Source organism: Coenobita brevimanus, chromosome 88, assembly GCF_032717465.1.
Source record: "Coenobita brevimanus isolate Jiangsu-jjx chromosome 88, ASM3271746v2, whole genome shotgun sequence".
Taxonomy (NCBI): Eukaryota; Metazoa; Arthropoda; class Malacostraca; order Decapoda; family Coenobitidae; genus Coenobita; species Coenobita brevimanus.
In genome coordinates, this window is record NC_137041.1 from 6,075,669 (window position 1) to 6,088,805 (window position 13,137).

The 13,137-nt window shown below is 45.2% G+C and overlaps 1 non-coding gene across 1 annotated transcript; it reads right to left on the reverse strand.

Moving 5' to 3' along the window:
• Positions 1–3,449: 3,449 nt before the first annotated feature.
• TRNAW-CCA (transfer RNA tryptophan (anticodon CCA)) lies at positions 3,450–3,521 on the reverse strand. Its single transcript has one exon. It is a non-coding gene; the product is annotated as a tRNA-Trp (tRNA).
• Between the last annotated feature and the right edge of the window lie 9,616 nt (positions 3,522–13,137).

Here is a 13,137-nt window from a genome sequence, read left to right on the forward strand (position 1 = left end):
TGTGGTGAAGCAGGGAGGGAGGGAGGGGGTGTGGTGAAGCAGGGAGGGAGGGGGTGTGGTGAAGCAGGGAGGGAGGGGAGTGTGGTGAAGCAGAGAGGGAGGGGGTGTGGTGAAGCAGGGAGGGAGGGGGTGTGGTGAAGCAGGGAGGGAGGGAGGGAGGGGAGTGTGGTGAAGCAGGGAGGCAGGGAGGGGGTGTGGTGAAGCAGGGAGGGGAGTGTGGTGAAGCAGGGAGGCAGGGAGGGGAGTGTGGTGAAATAGCGGATAGAAAGGGAGGGGATACAAGCAGGCATGGAGGGAGGAAAGTATGGGTAGGAGGGAGGGAGGAAGACAGACAGGGAGGAAGGTGAGGAGAGAGGGAGGGAGTTTCGTAACGGACGTGGACAACAGGGAGGCAAAAGGGAGGAAGAAAGGAAAGAGGGAGGAGACGTAGGGAGAGAAGGGAGGGGCGTGGGGAGGGAGGGAGGAAAGTGTAGGAAGGAAGAAATGATGGAGGTACAGTAGGCAGGCATCGAGACGTAGAGAAACAGACAGAGACAGATAGTAATTTCGAGAAACACACACACACACACACACACACACACACACACACACACACACACACACACACACACACACACCCACAGTCATAATTACCAGTATCGATCGCCACTTTCATTCATCTCTCTCTCTCTCTCTCTCTCTCTCTCTCTCTCTCTCTCTCTCTCTCTCTCTCTCTCTCTCTCTCTCTCTCTCTCTCTCTCTCTCTCTCTCTCTCTCTCTCACGTACCACCACAACCACCACTACTACTACTACTACTACTAATACTTGGAGTGGCCGTGCCTGTCTGTCTCTTACTAATGTTTTTCGAACGATTTTCCTCTTGCTGGCTTTAGTGGAATCTCATTACGGCCCTGAAGGTCCCGCATTTGTAATTGTTTGATGAAAGTGAATCTGTCTGTCTCTTTGTTTCTTTCTCTGCTGTGTCTGTCTACCTACCGATTTGTCTTTGTCTGCCTGTCTGTTTGCATCTCTCTCTCTCTCTCTCTCTCTCTCTCAGTATCTATCCATCACCACATCTGGCTCTCACACCTGACACACATTCCACCCACACCCACTTTCTCTCTCGATGCGCGCGCGCGCGCACACGCGCGCACGCGCACACACACACACACACACACACACACACACACACACACACACACACACACACATAGTCAAATAAATACATACTGTACAATCACATAGACATACATACATACGTACATACATACAATCACATAGACATACATACATACATACAGTCACATGCAGACATACATATCGGTACATACAGTCACACATACATCACACGCGTACATAGATGCATACATACATACGTGCATACATACATACATACACACATACGTATATACAATCACACACACACATAAAATCACACACATGTAAACGTAGTCACATACATACATACATACACCATTGTTGCACACATCCACGCCCACGTACACACAAATCCATGTAGGTAATGAATGAGAAAAAACACATTCACAAGTCTACTCTCGCGTACACAGATGTACACACAGGCGGGAATGCACATAATAGTTCACAGTTTTAGTATACACACGCACACAAGCAAGTATAAATGTACACACACACACACACACACACACACACACACACACACACACACACTGCTCCACTAACCTCTTTCAAACTGATCCATGTCTCTCCCCTCTCCCTCCCTCCCTCCCTCTCCTCCCCTCTCCCCTCTCCCTCCCTCGTTGTCCCTCACTCTTTCCTGGTCTCCTATCCCTCTCCCCTCCCTCCGTTCTCTCTCCCTCTCCTCCCCCATTCTCCCCCTCCCTTCCTTCTCAACTCTCCCTCTCTTCTCCCACTTTTCCTCTCCCACTCCTCCATCACTCCCTTTTTCTCTCCATCTTCTTCCCTCACCTTTCCCCCTTCATCTCACCCTTACCCTACCCCTTACCCTCCCCCCTCCTCTCCCTCACCCTGACCCTCCCCCTCTCCCTCTCACCCTTACCCTCCCCCTCTCCCTCTCACCCTTACCCTCCCCCTCTCCCTTTCACCCTTACCCTCTCCCTCTCACCCTTACCTTCCCCCCCTCTCCCTCTCACCTTTACCCTCCCCTCTCTCCCTCTCCCCCTCCCCCCTCTCCCTCTCACCCTGACTTTCCCCCTCTCCCTCTCACCCTGACCTCCTCCTTCTCCCTCTTATCCTGACCTCCCCCCTCTCCCTTTCACCCTGACCCTCCCCCCCTCTCTCTCTCTCTCTCTCTCTCTCTCTCCCTCTTTTTATTACTCTTTATAACAGCATCATTCCCATCAGTTCAGGATGTGATATAGTGACAGTTGTGGTAAGAATGACAAGTGTGGTAGTAACAGCTGTAGTAGGTGTGGTAGTGACAGATGTGGTGGAATGACAAGTGTGGTAGTAACAGGTGTAGCCGGTGCAGTAGTGACGTGTGGTGAGAGTGGGAGGTTGTTTGTGGCAAGTGTGGTAGAATGATAGGTGTAGTAAAGTCAAGGTGTGGCACAATGATAGGTGTGGTAGCAGCAGGTGAGGCAGTGGCAGGTGTGGTAGCAGCAGGTGAGGCAGTGACAAGTGTGGTAGCAGCAGGTGAGGCAGTGACAGGCGTGGTAGTGATAGGTGTGGTAGCAGCAGGTGAGGCAGTGACAAGTGTGGTAGCAGCAGGTGAGGCTGTGACAGGTGTGGTAGTGATAGGTGTGGTAGCAGCAGGTGAGGCAGTGACAGGTGTGGTAACTGCAGGCGAGGTGGCAGCATGGGTGGTAGACAGGTGTGGTGGCAGCAGGTGAGCCAGTGACAGGTGTACCATTCATAATTTGGAGGCGAGAGAAGTCCCGTATACTAATATATCATTTCCCATCACAGGCTATGCGTACGTAAACACTAATTTCTTTCCTATATTTTACACGACTTTGGCTGAAGTGCAAATAGGCAATACTCATAGCCATTTCCTTGACTGAGTACCATCATCATTGTATAAGCTGTAATAGTAAGCTGAGGAAGATAATGAGAAGCTGAGGAAGGTAATCACAAGCTGAGGAAGGTAATAATAAGCTGAGTAAGGTAATGATAAGCTGAGGAAGAGTTGAAAGAGTGCTAACATCATTTCCATCCAGCTTAATAGCTAGCTGAAAAAGAGTGGGAAGGGCACGAACAATTTCTGTCAACTGTATTAAGCTGGGAAAGGAAAAACAGGAAGAGCATGTGTAGAATCGCAGTGGGAAGTTTTACTCACATTCTAATCTCACGCCTTTTGTTTATCTCGTACGTAATCTAATGTAATTCAACTTAAACTGATGGGTGGGGGAGAGAGGGAGAGTAATAAAGAATTCAAGCTCCACTCCTCTCCTCTCCTCAGGTGTTTAATTACACCCCACCCTCACCTGCTGTGACCTAAGCTAATCCCGCATCTTGTTAAAATCTACAGTGACCCCGGAGTGACTCGAACACCCAGCCTTCTGATCTGGAGTCAGACGCGCTACCATTGCGCCACGGGGCCCTTGTTGAGGCTTGTGAGGGGGGAACAGAGTGCTCCTTAGGGCTGGTATTATCTTGGGGCTGGTATTAGGGCGGGTATTATCCCTGGGGCTGGTATTATCTTGGGGCTGGTGTTATCCTTGGGGCTGGTATTAGGGCGGGTATTATCCTTGGGGCTGGTATTATCCTTGGGGCTGGTATTATCCTTGGGGCTGGTATTATCCTTGGGGCTGGTATTATCCCTGGGGCTGGTATTATCCTTGAAGCTGGTATTATCCTTCTCTAACCCCATGACTACGATTTGCAGACGATAATAATGATAATAATAATAATAATAATAATAATAATAATGTGTTGCTGGTGCACTATAAATAATATAAAGGACAATAGTATTTTGTAAAGTGGTTCGTGATAAGGACATACGGATCAGGCTTTGTCATATTTACGTTTTCCTAGAGGCTTTGCAACGCATTTCCCTGAGCGATTTGTTTTGCATACTTACACCCTGGAAGTCATGTCATATTTATAAAGAATACCAACCAATTTACAGGCTAAACAAGTCAACGTAACAGTTAAAAAATATCGCCTACCTTTTTTTCCGTGTGTGTGTGTGTGTGTGTGTGTGTGTGTGTGTGTGTGTGTGTGTGTGTGTGTGTGTGTGTGTGCGTGCGTGCGCGTGTGTGCGTGTGTGTGCGTGTGTGTGTGTGTTTTCCTGTAATATTCACTTTAATTTGGTTCTACAGTGTTTTATAGGTGCATGGGATAAGAATATGTCCCGTATTTACAAACAGTCTTACATGGTACTTAAGGTTAGGAGGCTTTATAAATACAGGCCAAGAATTGATGATAATGGAACAGGATCGACGCTCGTAACCTTACTTTGCTTTATTGCTTTACCCCCGTGTGTGTGTGTGTGTGTGTGTGTTTGGTGTGCACTGTATGTTTAATTTCACTCGGTTGCGATAGTAGGAGGGGGTAACGTATTAAATTGGTCTGGTTTGTTTGTTTGTCTGTCTGTGTGTCTGTCCGTCTGTCTATTTACCTGTCTGTCTGTCTGTCAAGATTATAGAAAAACCATTGTATAGAACTGCACCCAATTTGCCTTAATGATAGAGGACCCATCAGCGCAGTAAGTGATTAAGGTCGAGAATGGTCATTGGTAAAGTGGAAAGTCAAATTGAACAGTTTTGATCTGATTTTGACCCAACTTGGTGGGGGGGTTGAGGATCAGGGGAAAGGTGAGTGACGCGACTTTGAGAACTGGTTAAAAGGTAAAGGTCATAGGGAAAGTTCAAATAGGCCCTTTTCAACCTGAGTAGATTTGATTCGAATTGGATCAGACTTGGTGGACGAGTTTAAGGTTTGTATAGGATTAATGCAGTAAACTGATGAATTACGCTCCTTTGTGCATTGATTGTAACAACCAGAAAAGTAAAGGAATTCTGCTTGTTTACTTTATCGCAGGACAGAACTTGCAGAATATAAGCTTGGGTTGTGCCTCATTCTTACCTTGGAAATTGATCAAGCCATTTATCCTGGAAGTTTCTGTATTTCAACTTTTTTTTTTTAGAGAGAGAGAGAGAGACGCAAATAAGTGGAGAGAAAGATGGCAGTAAAATATTTCATAACTTTATCCTACCTGCTGAGAGAGAGAGGGGGGGGGGGCTCAACGTTATTCTACATGCTAATTATTAATATTATTATTATTATTATTATTATTATTATTTCGTTATACGCTAAAATAACCTGTCTACGATGATTCAGGCTTTCGATGTCCAAATGGCCGGATTCACAGACATTTCCCCTTTGTATCTTTTTTTTTTTTTTTTTTTTTTTTTTTACCCTCCACCAGATAAAGCCAGAGGAGGGTGTTGTCAGTGGGGTCAATAGGTGTCCGTCCGTAGAGTTGGGCGGCAGGGCAGCTGGCCGGGCGTAGAGATTTCGTTTCGTGGCCAGAACTCAGAAAGTATTCACAATAGAGTCATGGAATTTTACACAGGTATGGGTCTTATAGTGAACTGGGGCCTCTTGATGGGTAGAATGCTGTCTTTTTTTTTCTTTTTTTTTATATGAAAAAGAAAAAAATAGTAATTACCGAAATTTCAATACAACCTGCGCAGGGAATCTGAAGGGCCCAGGTTATGTGTCCTCAAGGCGTTCTCCCCACGCCCACCTTTCAAATATTAGGGTGGGGGTGAGGGTCGTTATGCTCTTGGTTAGGTGTGCAGGGAGGGGGGGGGGTATGTGCTTGGTCAGGTGGAGGGTTGCAACAGCGTAGCATTGCCCACGTGTTTGTAAGATGAACTAGGAATATATGGCACCCTTCTTCCTTGTCCATCCTCCACTATAAATCTTTACAGTAGTGATTATATCCGGTAATAGTAGGAGTTGTGGTAGTAGAGTAGAAATAGTAGTAATTAATAGTATTATCAGTAGTAACAACAGTTCTATTAATACTGCTTATTTTACTACTACTACTACTACTGCTACTACTACTACTGCTATGATAGGTGGTTATAATGAGGATAATGATAACCAAAAAACAATTATTAACATCTAAATAAACCAGATGCTGAATTAATATTACTCAGTGACTCATCTCTCCCTCCCACCCTCCCCTTTCTCTTCTCCCTCCCTCCCTCCCTCCAATGCACCCCTTTGCTTTGTCTCTGCGTCCCTTCTCTCTCTTTTCTTCTCACCACATGTTCCCCCCCCCCTCATCTCTCTCTCTCTCTCTCTCTCTCTCTCTCTCTCTCTCTCTCTCTCTCTCTCTCTCTCTCTCTCTCAATCCTTCCCCTGTCCACACCCTGTCAGTTCCCCCCCCCCTCTCTCTCTCTCTCTCTCTCTCAATCCTTCCCCTGTCCACACCCTGTCAATTCCCCCCCCCTCTCTCTCTCTCTCTCTCTCTCTTTTCCTTCACCCTTTCTCTCCACACTCTCCTTCTGCCTCCTCTCTTTCCTCCTCTCGATAATACTCTTTTGTCATCACTCCCCTTCTTTCCTTCCCTCCCTCCCTCCCTTTTTCTCTTTCTCTCTTTCCCTCCCTCCCCTTTTCCCTCTTCTTTCTCTCCTTTCTCATTTTTTTCCTCCCTCTTCCCCTCTCCTCTCCTTTCCCCTCTGATATCTTCTCCCTCCCTCCCTCCTCATTCCCTCTATCCCTTTTCCCTCCCCTCTTCCTTACATTGTTCCTTCTCCCTTCCTTCTTCTCTCCATTCTTTCCTTCCCATTTCCTCTCTCTCTGTCTCTCTCTCTCTCTCTCCACAAACTGCGTGTCGTTCCTCCCTTCCCTCCTCTCTCTGTCTCTTGCTTCCTTCTCCCCTTTTCCTTCTCCTCCATTCCTCTTCCTCCCTATCCCTCTGTCCCTCCTCCCTTTCCTCTCGGCCTATTCCCTTCTCCATTTCCTCCCTTTCCCTTCCCGACTGTCTAGCCTTTTCCTGTATATCTAACCCTCCCTTCCTCTTTCCTCCCTTTTTTCCCTTTCTGCCTCCCTAATTCTTCTGTTTTCCCATCTCCCTTCCATTTCCTCTCCCCTCACCCTCCCCTCAACTCTCCGTTCCTCTTTCTCCCCCTCTCTCCTCCTGTCTCCCTCTATTTCACCTCCCCCTTTCCTTAACCATCCCATCCATCCCTTCCTTCCTCCTCCCCCCTCCTTCCCCCCCCCTTCTTTCCATCCTTTTCGCCTCTCATAGAATTGGTTTATAAAAAAAAAGCCTCAAGAGCAGCGTTAGGTCTGTTGCTGTTTGCCTTCCTTTGTACTCCTTTGTAATCTACATCATCTCTCCCTCCTCCTCCCCTCCCCCATCTTCTTTCTCCTCCTTTCTTTCCCCTCAATCTGTCTCCCCTCCCTCCATTTCTCCCTCCCTCTCTCCCCTCTTCCATTTCCCGCTACTCTCTTTCCCTCACTCCCACTCTTTCCACCTCTCTTTCCCCCAGCCTGCCTATTATCCTCCCCGTTGCCTCTCTTCCCCCTTCCTCTCCCCGTTCCTTGTCTTTCCGTGATTTTTCCTTCCTTCTCCCTTTTTCATTCTCTCCCTTTTCTCTCCATCCCTCTCTCCCACTTCCTCCGTCTCTCCCTTGCCATCTCTTCTCGCACCTCTTCTTCCTTTTTGCTCAGCTTATCTTTCCTCTCCCTTCCTATTCTCTCCCCTCATTTCTCTGTCTACCTACCCCCCACTCTCCTCTTCTCTTTCCATCCCTCTCCCCTCCCCTCCTCCTCTCCTCTCTGTCCGCCTCCCCCTTCTCTTCCCTCTCCATCACTTCCCCTCTTTCTCCTTCCTATTTCCCCTCTGCCTGCATATCTACCCCTCCTTCCCTCTTTCCCCTCTCTCCCCTTCAGTCTACCCTCCCTTTGTCTTCCTCTCTTCCCACTTCCTCTCCCCCTCCCACCCTCCCTGCCCCCCTTCAATCATCTCTCCATTCAGCGCCCTTACAACCCTTCTCTCTCTTCCCCTTCAGTGTTTTTTCTCTCTTACGTAATTAATCTCTTTAAAAGCGCCGAAACGCGATCACATAAAGAGGGATTTATAATCTTTCTCATCTTCACCCCGATGACCAGTTTCCCATCACTAGCGGGCAGTGCCTGGCGGATTGTGTCCGCACCAGGCAGTCTGTCGGGCACGACTGTGATGTCCAAACTGTGAGGAATAGGTGGCCGTGAGTAGGTAGTCGTCAGCGCTTGAGTGCGGTATTACAATGGCCAACACAGGTCGTACGAGAAAAGTAGCACTGTATGGCATAATAATTGCTGGACTAGTGAAAAAAGAAAAGAAAAGAAAGAAAAGAAAAAGCAGAGAGTGAAAAAACCGGGCAGTGTCTGATGATTTCACTCAACAACGGGTACGGACTGTCCTCTGGATTGCCTGTCACATTTGCCAGAAATTGTACGATGACGGACTCCTCATTCGTGGCCGCCAGTCACTGTCCGCTGGTATGGACGGGCATGTAGTCTGTCACCTCCAGACGAATTGATCCACCTATTCTTGCCTCCTTTCCTTCTTCCTCATTACTTATAAATCTCCACCTACCCCTTCCTTCTTCCTCCTTTACCCATTCTTTCATCCTTTTCTTCCTCCTCCCTCTCATTATTTGTCTCCACTTACACTTTCCTCTTTCTTTCCTCATTTGTGTCCATCTTTTCATCTTCTCATTTTCATCATTATTTTCTCCACCTGTCCTTTCCTTCCTCCATCATCCTCATTTGCCTCCATTCTTCCTCCCTTCCTCCACCTCACTTTTATCTCCACCTAATCTTGCCTCCATTTTCCTCACTATTTTTACCTCCGCCCCCTCTTTCCTTCCCAGATCTTGCCCCTCCACCTTTATTGATGTATCTCTCCACCTTTATTGATTTTCCCTCCACCTTTATTGATTTTCCCTCCACCTTTATTGATTTTCCCTCCACCTTTATTGATTTTCCCTCCACCTTTATTGATTTTCCCTCCACCTTTATTGATTTTCCCTCCACCTTTATTGATTTTTCCCTCCACCTTTATTGATTTTTCCCTCCACCTTTATTGATTTTCCCTCCACCTTTATTGATTTATCCCTCCACCTTTATTGATTTTCCCTCCACCTTTATTGATTTTTCCCTCCACCTTTATTGATTTCTCTCTCCTTTATTTTCCCTCCACCTTTATTGATTTTCCATCCACCTTTACTGATTTATCTCTTCACCTTTATTGATTTTCCCTCCACCTTTATTGATTTTCCCTTCACCTTATTTGATTTATCCCTCCACCTTTACTGATTTGTCTCTCCTCCTTTATTATCCCTTCACCTTTATTGCCACACACCTAATCTTCAGGTGATCCAGGTGACCGTGACAAAATACCTTCCTAATTACCTCACGTGTTACCTGTAATTATTCTCTCTCTCTCTCTCTCTCTCTCTCTCTCTCTCTCTCTCTCTCTCTCTCTCTCTCTCTCTCTCAAATACCCTACATTTCTCTCCTTCTGTGTATAAGTAGGAAACAGGATGATGATGATGATGATGATGATGATGATGGCGCTTCTACTCCGTCCTCCTTCCCTCATACCCCTTGTAATAATGAGATAAATAATGATGATGATGATGATAATAATAATGATGATGACAACTTTTCTCTTCCTCCCTCTTCCTCACCTTCTCTGATGATGATAATGACTCCCCCTCCCCCTCCTCCCCCATTAATCCCCCTCCCCAGCCTTGACCTCTCTTGACCTTTAATCCATCCGGGGGTCATTGTTAAGGCCGACTAATCCCCCGCTTGGTTAATTACAGACGGGATTAATTTTTTCAGTAACACCACACCTATTTCTCTCAGTAACACCACACCTGTTTCTCTCAGTAACACCACACCAATTTCTCTCAGTAACACCATACCTATTTCTCTCGGTAACACCACACCTATTTCAGTAACACCATACCTATTTCTGTCAGTAACACCATACCTATCTCAGTAACACCATACCTATTTCTCTCAGTAACACCATACCTATTTCTCTCCGTAACACCATACCAGTTTCTCTCAGTAACACCATACCTATTTCTATCACTACACATTTTCATCTAACACCACATTCTCTCCACGGTTTTTCACTAACCTCATTCTTTCCTTCACTGACACCATCTATCTTTCACTAACACCATAATACCTATTCACTAACACTACCTGTTATTTTCACCAACCACATATTCTAACACCACAGTCTGTCACCAACACATCATTTTTTCACAGACCTCATACTTTCCTTCACCAGCACCATCTGTCTTTCATTATCATCCCCTACTTCTTTCACTAACTCCACATATTTCCTTCACTAACACCACACATCTTTCACTTACACCACATCTTTACTAACACCACATATTTCATTAACACCACACATCTTTCACTTACACCACATCTTTCACTAACACCACACATCTTTCACTAACACCACACGTCTTTCACAAACACCACATTCTTTCACTAACACCACACATCTTTCACTTACACCACGTCTTTTACTAACACCACATCTTTCACTAACACCACATCTTTAGTAACACCACATATTTCTCTCACTAACACCACACATCTTTCACTAACACCACACATCTTTCACAAACACCACACATCTTTCACAAACACCACACATCTTTCACTTACACCACATCTTTTACTAACACCACATCTTTCACTAACACCACATCTTTAGTAACACCACATATTTCTCTCACTAACACCACACATCTTTCACTAACACCACACATCTTTCACAAACACCACACATCTTTCACGAACACCACATCTTTCACGAACACCACATCTTTCACGAACACCACATCTTTCACAAACACCACATCTTTCACAAACACCATATATTTTGTCTTTCACGAACTAATTGAACAGGTCAGAGTGGTCTAATACGAAAAAAAAAAAAAAACACTATATAAAGAAAACTAGCTTGTCCTGTAATAGTGAAAATCCATTATTAAATACGAATCCAAAATCGATATTCAGGCCCCAAAATTACCTATAAGTTTTGGAATTATTGAAAAAAATGGGAAAAGGGGAAAAATTGAAAAAAAAAAAAACAATTGTAGGTGTAGGAAAAGAAAATCAACTTTATTTTTATTTTATTTATTTATTCGTTTATTTTTTATTCCAGGAAAGACAAGGTGGGAAAAGAGCTGAACTTCCCACCTGCCTCCTCCTTCCTGTAGATCCAAAGGTAAGCTACGAGAGGCAATTTGACCGTAAGAGGCTTTGTGAATACGGGGAATAATTGTTGTAAATCCGTATTCTCAATGGTTATGGAGGTTTCGGTAACACATCTTTTTAAAATTATTTATTCTGCTGATTACGCCTTACTATTTTTTTTTTAATTTCTTCCGTTATTGGAAACAGAGATAACGTACAAAGCACCCGTAGGAAGTGTACCCTAGACACCCCCCCCCCCCTCCAAAAAAAAAAAAGAAAAAAAGTGTAGTGATGCTGTTTGATACACTGACCAAGAATTCAGACATACCAACATTGCTAAATTAAAAGGAGTTCAGTTGTACGAATCGTTTTAAAGCTCATTATTCACAAGGATGTAGATTTTTTTTTTCTTTCTTATTTTGCATCGAGGGATAGGCTCCTTCGCCCTCTAAGCACTGGCAGTATACGGGTCTGAGGTTGGAGTTACACTTGGAGGACGAGCGTGAACGAGCATTATGAAATACTGACGGGAACATAGGCGATGATATACGCAACCGTTCGTGGATACTCGTGTCGCAGTGTTTCTCCACGTCAGTTCGCTAAGTGTAGAATTTACCTCAAGAGAAGCTTGGTAAGAACGCGGACACATTCACCCAAAACATATCGACAAGAGGAAACGAGGCACAAGGTTCGCTTAGAGGTTCAGAGTCGTCAGTGCTTCATTTTGGTGTGTTCGACTGCATTTTTCGAGCAAGTGTGTCCGCTCGCCAAGGCCTTTGTTGCGGTCCCCGTGATGCCAACAAGCTTTATTTTGGCTACGATGCTTGTGATGTCTCAGACGTCTTTGTATCCTCTTTACCACGAAATGTAACGTAATGAGTTCTCACCAGAAATTTGTTCATGCCTACTAATATCCCAGTGTCTCCTAGCTCAGTCATATATTTGTGTATTTGTGTCATATATAGGAATTTTTTGTCTACTACTGACTTCTGGTAATCCCCCACACACTATCCATCTCTCCCCCTTACCCATCCCACCAGTCTCTCCCCTACATACCTCCCCCAACCCCTCGCATCAGGAATCAGTCAGACTTTCACGTGGAGAGGGAAAGAGTGCCCAGGATTATTTTGTCATTATTACGTTGAATATTGTATCTGGCGGTGATAAAGTGTTTGTACGTCATATAGAGACTGATATAGAGACTTGTAATGATGAAGAGCGTTTTTTCGTTGCCAGTAAAGGAATGTGGTAGTGATCATGACCAAGTGGTGATTGTGGTAGTGAGGACGGCCGAGTGAAGTGACATTGTGGTAGTGGGATAGACGAGTGAAGCGGCATTGTGGTAGTGGGATAGACGAGTAAAGTGACATTGTGGTAGTGAGGATGGACGAATGAAGTGACAGATTGTGGTAGAGAAATCGAGTGAAGTGACATTGTGGTAGTGAGGATAGACGACTGAAGTGACAGAGCTTCGTTTAATAGTGAAGAGTTTTTCCCGAATGTTGCAAGAGAAATATATTACTGATAATAACCATGAAGACGAGTGATTATTTCCGTAGTGGGGATAGCGAAGTGACCCCTCTCCGCTTATCTATACTCTGTTCACTGGCAACTAGGCTTAAATTTGCCCTTTCATCATCTTTAATGCTAAGGTATAACAACAGATTAATACTAAAGTACGGTGCTTGTCACGAAGAAGTGCTGTGGAATGGATGTAGAGCTGGTGTTGCCTTATTGAGCTACGTAATGAAAGCTACAAAAGGACGAAAGCCTCAGTCCATACTCCTTTCACCTTAACTTGGCTCAGATTTTCGTCCCTCTGCAGCATATTTCACGTAGCTAAGTGACAGAGACAATAATACAGCCCTACATCCATTCCATAGCACTTCTTCGTGACTAGTATCATACTCTAACATTAATCTCTCCTTACAACTCAGCATTCAAGATGGAGGGATGGCAATATTAGGCCAAGCCAG